Source organism: Pinus tabuliformis, chromosome 3_1 (assembly GCF_031772625.1).
Source record: "Pinus tabuliformis cultivar Carrire ecotype Pingquan chromosome 3_1, CPIR1, whole genome shotgun sequence".
In the NCBI taxonomy this organism is placed as follows: domain Eukaryota; kingdom Viridiplantae; phylum Streptophyta; class Pinopsida; order Pinales; family Pinaceae; genus Pinus; species Pinus tabuliformis.
The window spans coordinates 277,009,354-277,021,361 of record NC_142301.1 but is presented as its reverse complement, the minus strand read 5'-3'; positions in this window follow the sequence as shown (position 1 = coordinate 277,021,361).

Genomic DNA, 12,008 nt, shown 5'->3' with positions numbered 1-12,008 from the left:
GAGGGTCAAAGCCTCAAAGAAACTCAAGTTTGATGATCAATTTAATCAATTTGTTTTTAAGCCCAGGAGACCCATAACGAGGAAGTTCAAACAAGTACAGGAGGTACCGCCAAGAATAGATGAAACAGGGGAGGTGACACGGCCTCATGAAGGAAAGGATAAAGGAAAAACAGTTGCCACTCAAGAATAAGGTAGTGTGGAAGACTTGAAAAAGAGATTGGAATCGGCCAACTTTGAAATTGCTAGACTGAAGAAAGTTGCCAGAGAATTTGCAATTAAGGAGGCTTATTTTAACCAAATGCAAGCTTGGTGGGAGGACCAAACATTCCAAATTCCCAAGGTGGTTGATTTTAGTGTTCAATTCCGTAGCTGGACTACTCCTATAATAAAGGAAGCTCAATTTATCAGAAAGGTTAATACCAACCTCAGATCTGGAATCAAGGCCATGAAGAAACAAATTGAAGATTTAAAAATATAGTTAAGCCAGTTGAAGGAATCTCCTTAAAGAAATCCCACTTCAAGTAAGGCTATGTTTCAAATTTTGATGATTTTGCTTGGTATAATCTTTCTTGAAGAATCCTACATTTCCATTCAGTTTTGGAAGGCCTTGGAACATTTGAAAGAATGTTTAAACAACAAAGGGCTCAAATAGCAAAATTTTGGGTTGAAACTGTGATTTTTGAAACAACACAGTAGTTTCGTAGCGCGCTACGAAACTGCTGAAGGTGATGACTAAAGCTCAGCAGTTTCGTAGTGCACTATGAAACTACTGAAGCTAAACAATCTAATATCAGTCAACCGGTTTTGAAATACAAGCGGGAATTTTGAAAGAGGAATATCTACAAGAGATCATCTGAATCTATTAGCTTTCAACAAGGTCAAGATAGGTGGAGGAAACATGTATTCGAATCCAAACTCTAAACTTTTTGTCATAAAGTGAGCACATTTACTACAGTCCAAGATATGTCAGACAGCATGGAAGAGCTTTTGCCTTTACACATAAAAGAGGTTGACAGCACATCAAAGACGTGGCAATTTGTTATATTTTGGATAATCAAAGATAAAGGGCATGGTTCTTTGGATTCGAACATTTTGAGGCAAACCAAAGATCAATAAACAGGGGTAGTTTCCTATGTTTCAGGGCAATGGAGAAGATGTGACATTGAAGACCAGCATGGAGTTTTGAACATTCACCACAGCCAAACTAAAAAGGGACCAGATGTCAAAGAACGAGAATGATTGTAATCAAGGCTATTATTAGCATAATAAGGAGTTAGACTCCTACTTGATTTAGATCTCTAGAAAGTCTAGTTACAGTTTGTTACATTTAATAGGCAGTTAAAAGTTGAACAGGTGTCATTAGAAATAGATTTCGAGTTCCCCTCAGGTTTGAGGAGGAATCTCAGTCAGGTAGAAGAACTCTATAAATAGGAGAAAGGGAAATGTAATAAGGGTTGGAAGTTTATGTAAAAAAGCTCTGTTGTTAAGCTTATGTAAAGACTCTGTTTCTTTTGGTAATACAGTACTGGCTTCTGCTGCTCAAGAATCATAGAGACTTCAATGTATGAATTCCTCTTGTTATCTTTTCATGTTGTCTACAGTATTATGAGTATTTGATTACTTAGAAATCACTTGCAGTGTTCTAATTTCCTTCATATACTCATAGACTGTCCTTTTATGTTTGGTGTACTCTGTTTATATTGAAATCTGAATGCCTTGATTTTATTGCAAAGCCAATTCTATTGTTAATGCTAAATGACATATGACTCCATAAGCCCAATGGATGCTTGTTAATTTTGATTTCACCAGCCTCATTCCTATTTGTTTCACAAAGAGTTAGCCATCTTAATCATAATCACAAAACCTTTAATCCTTTGAGAGAGCCCTCTCAGGCTAAGGAGGCTAAGCCTTAGCTAAAAGATTGGTTTGAAATAGTTACTTGAAGTCTTCCTGGTCTGCAGCCTTCCAGGGCCTGATTTTGAGATAACATTTTGGTGCGTCTGCCAGGAGTCGAAGATTATTCATTCCCGAAAACAAGAGACTGAACTTCTGAAGGTAGTAGGAGCTTAGAAGACTTTTCAAGGCTACATTCTACCTTGGTGACTCCATACAATTTCAAAGTTTAAAAGGTGGCTTCGAGAGGGAGATATACACGGAGCAATCCTGACCCAGACCCACCTACTCGTGTGGACAATCCAAACACTATTTCAAGGAGCAGACAAAGATTTACTGAAACACCAGGTACTCCATCTTTTTCAAAATCTTTGCTCTCTGAATTTTCAAGAAGTCCTGAGGATAAAATTGTTGATGATAAAATTCATGAGGTGTTGTTAAGGTCTGAAAACGAAGAAGAACTTATTGGAATTATTTTAGATTTACAAAAAAGAGGTATTGATACTTCATCCTTAGTGTCACAAAAAGATAAGGAGGAATTTTGGGAGGTTGTTACCTCAGAATTATTGTTAGAAGAGGAAGATTTAAACAAACTCAAAGAACTTGATCCTTTTGAAGTCTTACTCAAATCTAAAACTGGTCTACCCCTTCCAAATTGGAGTACCTTTGTCAGTGGTTTGCAAAGTCCAAATAGTCCTTTTCGTATCAGCACTTTATCCTCTGCCTCTGCTAGTCCTAGTAGTTCTCAGACACTAGGAAATCCACCTCATATCAGTTCTGGTTCCACTGTTCATACAGTACCTGTCATCACTGCTCCTCCATTCATTATGGCCGTACCTGCTAGGTATGCTCCACTAGCCCTCCCTGCTATTTTACATGACCTTCCCAGCAAATATGCTGCTAGAATTCCAACATGGGGTGGAGATGAAGACATTACAACAGAAGAACATGTAGACAGATTCAATGATTTTGCTGACAGAGAGGAAGTTGATGATGAGGATGTGAAGCTAAGATTGTTTGCTCAAACTTTCATTGGAGAGGTTAGAAAATGGTTTAAAGCTCTTAGAGCTGGAAGCATTCATAGTTGGGCAGAGTTTGAAGATAGTTTCCTAAGGAAATGGGGAAATAGAACTAACCTTGTCCAAGCTCTTACTGAATACAACAATCTTAGAAGAGCTCCTGATGAAACTGTCCAAAACTTCTCCAAGAGGTTTAACAGAATATACAATTCCATCCCAGCCCATTTGAAACCTCCTGGGGCCTTGGCACAATTGAGATATGCTGAAGCATTTGATTCTGATTTCTCCCTGTTACTCAGAGAAAGGGATTCTGCTACTCTTGCTGATATGCAAAATGATGCAATTAAAGTGGAAGTAAACATGATTGTTGCAAAGAAATCAAAGATGGCAAAAGATAAACTAAAAGAAGAAGAGAAACCTTCCACTTCAACTCCAGAAGATAAGTTTGAAACAATGATGAAGACCATGGAGAAATTAATGGATTGGTTGGCTCTTGGGAATACCTTTGCTCCCCCAGCATAGCAGGAACCTCAATTTAGGAATCCTCAGTTCAGAAGACCTCAAAATCAGCAAAGGGAAAAAGAGAACAGAAATCAACAGCCAGATCCTCCAGTAAGACCCCCTTTCCAGCAAAATTTGGTGGATGAAGAAGATGAACCTGAAATTCCTGAGGAGTCCATCCATTGTCTTGATGAAGAAGTGTCAGGGATTTTCTTGACTAAGGAAGAATATGATGAGTCCAGTATGACCAAGCCTGGAGAAGAGCCTTCGGACTATTTAAGGGGCTATCAACATGCTATCTTTGAGATGCAAAAGCAGTACAATCTCAGGAATAGAAACGTGCCCATTACAGCAAGCAAAGCATAGCCCAAGAAGGATACCTCAAAGGCAGTTGAAGATAAGAAGGACAACTCAAAGGTTGCTGAAGGTAAGAATGACTCTCCACTTGAAAAAAAGGTTATTCAAACTCCATCACCTACTAAAGAAATTGAGAAGACTGTTTCTGTTTTTAACCTTGAGAATGAGATTGCAAAAATCAAAATATCAATCCCCTTTAGTGAACTCCTCAAGGTAGATAAATATAGAAGTAAGATTGTTGAAATGCTCAATTCATAACCAGGAGTAGCTGATATCCTAAATGTACAAGAAGATAATCCTATTATTTGCTTGGGTCCAAGACTTGAAGATGAACAGAATGAAGAGTTTCCTCCTTTCTACATAAGCATTAGCATTCATGACATGACTTTACATAATGCTATGTTAGATTCAGGGGCATCTCATAATCTTATGCCCAAGGTGATCATGGAAAGACTGGGATTAGAGGTAACTAGACCATATAAGGATTTATTTTCCTTTGATTCAAAAAGAGTTCAATGCATTGGTTTGATTAAAGATGTTGTTGTGGGTCTCACACAAATTCCAACAAAAACAATTGTCATGGACATTGTTGTGGCTGACATTCCACCCAAGTTTGGAATGCTTCTTTCAAGATCGTGGGCAGCAAAAATCAAGGGCACAATGCAGATGGACCTTACCTATGCTACCATCCCTGTTTTTGGTGAGAAAAGGAGGTTGTATCGGGAGACCAGAATGGCTTATATGGTAAGCAGCAAAGATAAACCTCAAAACTTTCCCATTTATTCATGTGACACTGGTCTCGGATCAGCCATTCTTTTCAATGAGTCAGATGAAGAGAAATCAGAGGATAATATTTCAGAAAACCAGTTCCAAGGGGATTAGCAAAAAGATGAACATGAAACAACAGGTTGGTGGTCATTATATTTTGATGGATCAACAGGAAGAGAGGGGGTAGGTGCTGGGATTTGGATCACAAGTCCTGACAAAGAAAGTAAGTTTCTCTCCTACAAGTTGAATTTTGATTGCACTAACAATATGGCGGAGTATGAATCTCTGATTTTGGGATTAGAAGCTTTGTTAAAATTGAAAACTAGAAATATTGCTGTTTGTGGAGATTCTGAATTGGTAATAAAACAAGTGGAAGGTGCTTACCAAACCAAGGATGTAAGGATGAGGGCATATAGAAACTTAGTGTTGGATATGTTGGAAAAGTTTCAGGCTCATACTTTTAGTATCAAAACCAGAGACCAGAACTCTATTGCAGACTCTCTTGCTATTTCAGCCAGCCTTTTTATTATTCCTATACACTCTTCTGAAAAATATGAGGTGGAAGTTCGTCACAGACCAGTTATACCAGATAACATCATTAATTGGCAAGTATTTGAGGATGATCAGCAGGTGAGGAATTTCATTGAGTTAAAGGAAGAATTTCAGAGCACTCAAATGGATCAGAAAAATATGTTTGTGGAATCAAAGGAAAAGCCTGAGGTCTTACAATTAAAAAACAACTTGATTCCAAAAGGTCTCATTCCCCTTGAGAAATTGTTTGATCAAAACGATGTATTCAAAGCACCAAAATTACAAGTTGATGAAGAAGATGTGGAAAGCTGCAATTTAGGAGACTCGCTTGTGCCTAAGATGGTCAAGATTTCAAAATTTCTTTCAGCTGATATGAAGACTAAATATGTTGAGATGATGAAAAGGTTCATTGATGTTTTTGCATGGAGTTATGCTGACTTGAAACAATGTGATTCCTCAATTATACAGCATACCATTCCTTTTAGGGAGAATGAAAAGCCTTTCAAGCAGAAGTTAAGAAGAATTAATCCTCTTCTTATGCCATTGATTGAAAAGGAAGTGAAAAAACTTTTTGATGCTAAGATTATTGTTCCAATTAGATTCTCAAATTGGCTTGCTAATTTGTTCCTAGTCAGGAAAAAGAATGGAGAGATCAGGATTTGTATAGACTTCAGAAATCTGAATAAAGCTTCATTGAAAGATAATTATCCTCTTCCCAAGATGGATTTGATTCTGCAAAACATTGTTCGTTCATAAAGGATGTCTATGCTTGATGGTTTCTCAAGGTACAATTAGATTCTTGTTCATCCAGATGATCAAGAGAAAATAGCCTTCACAACGCCATGGGGAACATTCATGTACGCCAAGATGCCTTTTGGTCTCATGAATGCAGGAGCCACTTTCCAGAGAGAAATGGATATTGCTTTTGCTGAAGAAAAGGACAAATCAGTGGTGGTTTATCTTGATGACATTACAGTTTTTTCAAAGAGAGAAGAAGATCATTTGAAGCACCTTGAAAGAGTTCTGTTGAAATGTAGAAGGTTTGGTATTTCTCTTAATCCAACCAAAAGTATTTTTGCTTTAACCTATGGCAAACTTCTTGGTCATATTATTTCTGAAGAAGGAATTAGGATTGATCCTAATAGAGTTAGTGCAATTCAAAAGCTAGATTTGCCAAGAAGTAGGAAAGAAATTCAATCCTTCCTTGGAAAAGATAACTTGTTAGAAGATTCATTCCTAACTTTGCTGAAGTTGTCAAGAGTATAACAAAGATGTTAAAAAAGGGAGTGGATTTCAAGTGGACAGCTGAAGCAAAGAAATCATTTGAGGAGATCAAGAATGCACTCACACAAGCACCAGTACTTATCAGCCCAGATTTTACCAAGGAATTCCTTATTTTTACATTTGCTTCTGAGGACACAATTGCTGGAGTTATGCTGGAAAAGGGAAGTCAAGGTACTGCATAACCTATTTCTTTCTTTAGCAAGACATTAGCAAATGCTGAACTAAAATATAACATCCTAGAGAAGCAAGCATATGCCTTGGTGAAAGCAATAAATGATTTTAGAATTTATGTTTTGCATTCTCACATTGTTGCCTACGTTCCAAATGCTGTTATAAAGGATATTCTAACACAGGCTGATCCAAATGGAAAAAGGGGCAAGTGGATAGTAAAATTGTTAGAGTATGACATTGAGATTAAACCCACAAAGTTGGTAAAGGGTCAAAGCTTAGCCAAGCTGCTGACACAATCAAATTTGGACTGTCTTGATATTAACTTGAGTAGAGAGATCTCAGAAATTGCTGAAAATGAAGAGGAATTGGTCCAAATAAATGAAAAACTCTTGGTTTCAGAATGGTACAAGGATGTAGCATTTGTTTTGTAGCATAATAGAGCCCCTGCTAATCTTTCAAAATCCAAATCCCGATTTGTCAAGCTGAAATCTCTAAGATATTTTGTGTATGACCAAAATTTGTTTTGGAAAGATGCAGGAGGGATATTGTTAAATTTCCTCATTGAAGAAGAAGCTGATAAAGTAATTTATGAATTCCATAAGGGAGATTGTGGAGGACATCGCTATTGGAAAGCTACTGCAAACAAGATCTTGAGGGCTGTCTATTTTTGGCCAACTATGTTCAGAGATATCTATAAAAAGATCGCTACATGTCATGAATGTCAAGTGTTTGAAGGAAAAAGGAAGCTTGTGCCACTGCCTTTGGTTCCTATATATGTTGAAGCACCCTTCCAGCAATGGGGATTAGATTTTATAGGGGAAATCCATCCTCCTTCATTAGGTCAGCATCGCTGGATTCTCACAACCACTGATTACTTTACCAAGTGGATAGAAGCGGTCCCAACAAGACAAGCAAATGATTCGGTGATTATCTCTTTCTTAGAAAATAATATATTATTAAGATTTGGTTGTCCAATGAGGATTATAACTGACAATGCTCAAGCTTTTAAGTCCAAGAAGATGATTAATTTTTTCCATCAGTATCACATTTCTCTTGGGCATTCCACTGCTTATTATCCACAAGGAAATGGCCTTGCTGAATCATCAAACAAAAGCCTTGTAAGAATCATCAAGAAGTTGCTGCAGGAAAATAAGAAAGCTTGGCATTTGAAATTAAAGTATGCTTTGTGGGCTGACCGGATTTGTACAAAGAGATCCATTGGAACATCGCCATATGAGTTAGTATACGGTGCTGAAGCCATATTTCCAACATCCCTTGGAGTGCCTGTGATGAAGCTGATTCAAGGATTAGAGGAGGAACCAAATGCTGTACAAAGAAGAATCAATTAGCTGATAGCCTTGCAGGAGAAAAGAAATGAGGTGTTTGACAGTCGTCAACAAAGTCAGAACAGAATCAAGAGAACATTTGATAAAAAGATCAAAGAAGTTACCTTTCAAATTCATGATAGAGTGTTGAAATGGGAAGCTAGAATTGAAGAAAAAGGTAAGCATGGTAAATTTGAAAATTTGTGGAAAGGGCCATATCAAATTTCTGCTTTTCATGGAAACAACACTTACATTCTGCAAGAGATTGATGGAAAACCATATGCTGGAGGACCTGTCAATGGCAGGTTCCTAAAGCATTATTATTGATCAAAATTCTGTCAGTTTCTCACAACATTGTATATACCCGTTTTATCAGTTTTTCTTTTGTTGCAAATAATGACAAGCTGAACAGAAAGCTCAAGCCCGAGGTGAAGGCCCAAGAAGCTGGAAAGAAATGCTCGTCAAGCAAATCTATGTTTTTCATAAAATGGACAAAGCACTGGACCTACGAGTTCTTAGTGTACTACAGGAGCACACTATCCCAAGTGGAGCCACTGTTATCACTTAAGAATTCTAATGCCAAAATTTCTCATACTAGCTTGATGATAAAGGTCGGTGCTAGTCTAAGTTTGATTTTGTTTTTCCTTAGAGTCTGAGTCTTAGGGGGTCTTGAGTCAAGTATGCATTTTCACTCATCACTAGTCATTCTCATTCATCACCGGTCTCATAGCCATGTGTCAGTTTGGTTTAAAAATTACTATGTGCCATAAAGCCTTTTAGGTGATTTCGTAGCGCATGTAACCATTTTGAAGTGTTTTCGCAGCGCATAAATCCTTTTAGTAGTTTTGCAGTGCAAAAGTCATTTAGGTGATTTCGTAGCGCGATGCGTTTTAGGTGATTTCGCAACGCATAATTCAAAATTTACACTGACCGCGCTGCGAAATCGGAGATTCGTGCATTCCACAGCGAATCTTTCCCAACTGTCAAATCTGTCAAGTTAATCTATGGTTGTGTCATTCATTGTCAGTTTATGCACTCCACATATCATGTCCAATCGCTTATCTCCATTATTACAACCACTAGGTACGTTGATACACACAGACTACAAGTTCCAGGAAAAGTCAGGTATGCACAGTCTTAATGATGATTGTATGCCTTGCATTAGAAACAACTCTGCAAGATTTCAATTTGAAAACATTGTCATCAATCGAGGCAGCCATTCAAGTGAGGCAGATATTGGAGTTTGAGTAGCGCTAGCATTTCCAGCCTCCATTACACTGAATCTTCATGGAGGGATCAGCAGAAAGGAAAGACCACAGATCAGGCAAATGTTTGAGAAATGAGCCTGAAGGTTTAGACATAACCTTGAAGAACAGAGAAGTCGAGCAGGCATTTAAACAAACTGGATGTTGGAATTTTTGCAAGAAGCTCCAGGGAGGTCATACACAAGTTACTAAGGAATTTTCCCTGAATTTCACAGGACTAAACTCAAACGTTGGTATGTTGGAATTGCAGGTCTCACCAGACATGATATCCACAGTTATGGAGATTCCAAGAGGGCAAGAAAGTTGGTTCAAGAATTTCAAATTTGATATGAACCCATGCAAAGAATTTCTAAAGCAGGAGTTCATTAACTCAGATTTAAGCAAGTCTGTTCCTAGAAGTTATGTCAAAGAATCATATGCCCATTTGCTTACCTGTATATAGAAGTACCTGACATGTGAAGGGAGATATAAAAAAGTGTATTCATACCATTTTAAACTTCTATTGCATTTCACAGGGAAGACATCTATTGATCTACCTTTTTACTTATTCCGCAGCTTAAGTAAAATGTGTGACAAGGTGCAACTAAGAAAAGAAGCCTGCGAGACTTCATTGTTCCACCATGGCTTGATTAAGTTGATTGTTCTGCATGAACTCCAGAGGGTAGGCAGAGACTGGGACACATTCATATTCATGTCTGGTTTCAAGAGCAAGACCGGTCTCAGCCCTCAAGCTGCAAAAGATCTTTCAACAACAATCGGTCCTCAGGCAGAAACAAGATCCAAGAGGTTTTCAAAGTTAAAGGCAAGGAAACAAGTAAGAGAATCTACCAAGCCACTGACTATTCAGGATACACCCCAGCAGTCCATTAAAGAGAAAACTCAGGTCAAAGAAACTACACATGAATCAAGCACAGGTGAAGGAGTTCAAAGAAGAAGGACTAGGAGCCAGGTGGCTAAAGAAAAAGGTAAGTCAGTGAGTATTGAAGAAAGCCCTGTTTCAAAGGGAGACCTAAATGAATTATTGCAAGAAATTGACATTGAAGAGTCCCCACTAGTTCAAGCTAATTTGATATAGTCAGGAAAAGAGAAGGCTAAGAGGGTCAAAGCCTCAAAGAAACTCAAGTTTGATGATCAAGTTAATCAATTTTCTTTTAAGCCCAGGAGACCCATAACGAGGAAGTTCAAACAAGTACAGGAGGTACCGCCAAGAACAGATGAAACAAGGGAGGTGACATGGCCTCATGAAAGAAAGGATAAAGGAAAAACAGTTTCCACTCAAGAAGAAGATAGTGTGGAAGACTTGAAAAAGAGATTGGAATCGACCAACTTTGAAATTGCTAGACTGAAGAAAGTTGCTAGAAAATTTGCAATTAAGGAGGCTTATTTTAACCAAATGCAAGCTCGGTGGGAGGACCAAACATTCCAAGTTCCTGAGGTGGTTGATTTTAGTGTTCAATCCCGTAGCTAGACTACTCCTACAATAAAGGAAGCTCAATTTATCAGAAAGGTTAATACCAATCTCAGATCTGGAATCAAGGCCATGAAGAAACAAATTGAAGATTTAAAAATACAGTTAAGCCAGCTGAAGGAATCTCCTTAAAGAAATCCCACTTCAAGTAAGGCTATGTTTCAAATTTTGATGATTTTGCTTGGTATAATATTTCTTGAAGAATCCTACATTTCCATTCAGTTTTGGAAGGCCTTGGAACAGTTGAAAGAATGTTTAAACAACAAAGGGCTCAAATAGCAAAATTTTGGGTTGAAACTATGATTTTTGAAATAACACAGCAGTTTCATAGCGCGCTACGAAACTGCTGAAGGTGATGACTAAAGCTCAGCTGAAGCTAAACAATCTAATATCAGTCAACCAGTTTTGAAATACAAGCGGGAATTTTGAAAAAGGAATATCTACAAGAGATCATATGAAGCTATTAGCTTTCAACAAGGTCAAGACAGGTGGAGGAAACATGTATTCGAATCCAAACTCTAAACTTTTTGTCATAAAGTGAGCACATTTACTACGGTCCAAGGTATGTCAGACAGCATGGAAGAGCTTTTGCATTTACACATAAAAGAGGTTGACAACACATCAAAGACGTGGCAATTTGTTATATTTTGGATAATCAAAGATAAAGGGCATGGTTCTTTGGATTCGAACATTTTGAGGCAAACCAAAGACCGATAAACAGGGGTAGTTTCCTATGTTTCAGGGCAATGGAGAAGATGTGACATTGAAGACAAGCATGGAATTTTGAACATTCACCACAGCCAAACTAAAAAGGGACCACATGTCAAAGAACGAGAATGATTGTAATCAAGGCTATTATTAGCATAATAAGGAGTTACACTCCTACTTGATTTAGATCTCTAGAAAGTCTAGTTACATTTTGTTACATTTAATAGGCAGTTAAAAGTTGAACAGGTGTCATTAGAAATAGATTTCGAGTTCCCCTCAGGTTTGAGGAGGAATCTCAGTCAGGTAGAAGAAATCTATAAATAGGAGAAAGGGAAATGTAATAAGGGTTGGAAGTTTGTGTAAAAAAGCTCTGTTGTTAAGCTTATGTAATGACTCTGTTTCTTTTGGTAATACAGTACTGGCTTCTGCTACTCAAGAATCATAGAGACTTCAATGTATGAATTCCTCTTGTTGTCTTTTCATGTTGTCTATAGTATTATGAGTATTTGATCACTTAGAAATCACTTGCAGTGTTCTAATTTCCTTCATGTACTCATAGATTGTCCTTTTATGTTTGGTGTACTCTGTTTATATTGAAATCTGAATGCCTTGATTTTATTGCAAAGCCAATTCTACTGTTAATGCTAAATGACATATGACTCTATAAGCCCAATGGATGCTTGTTAATTTTGATTTCACCAGCCTCATTCCTATTTGT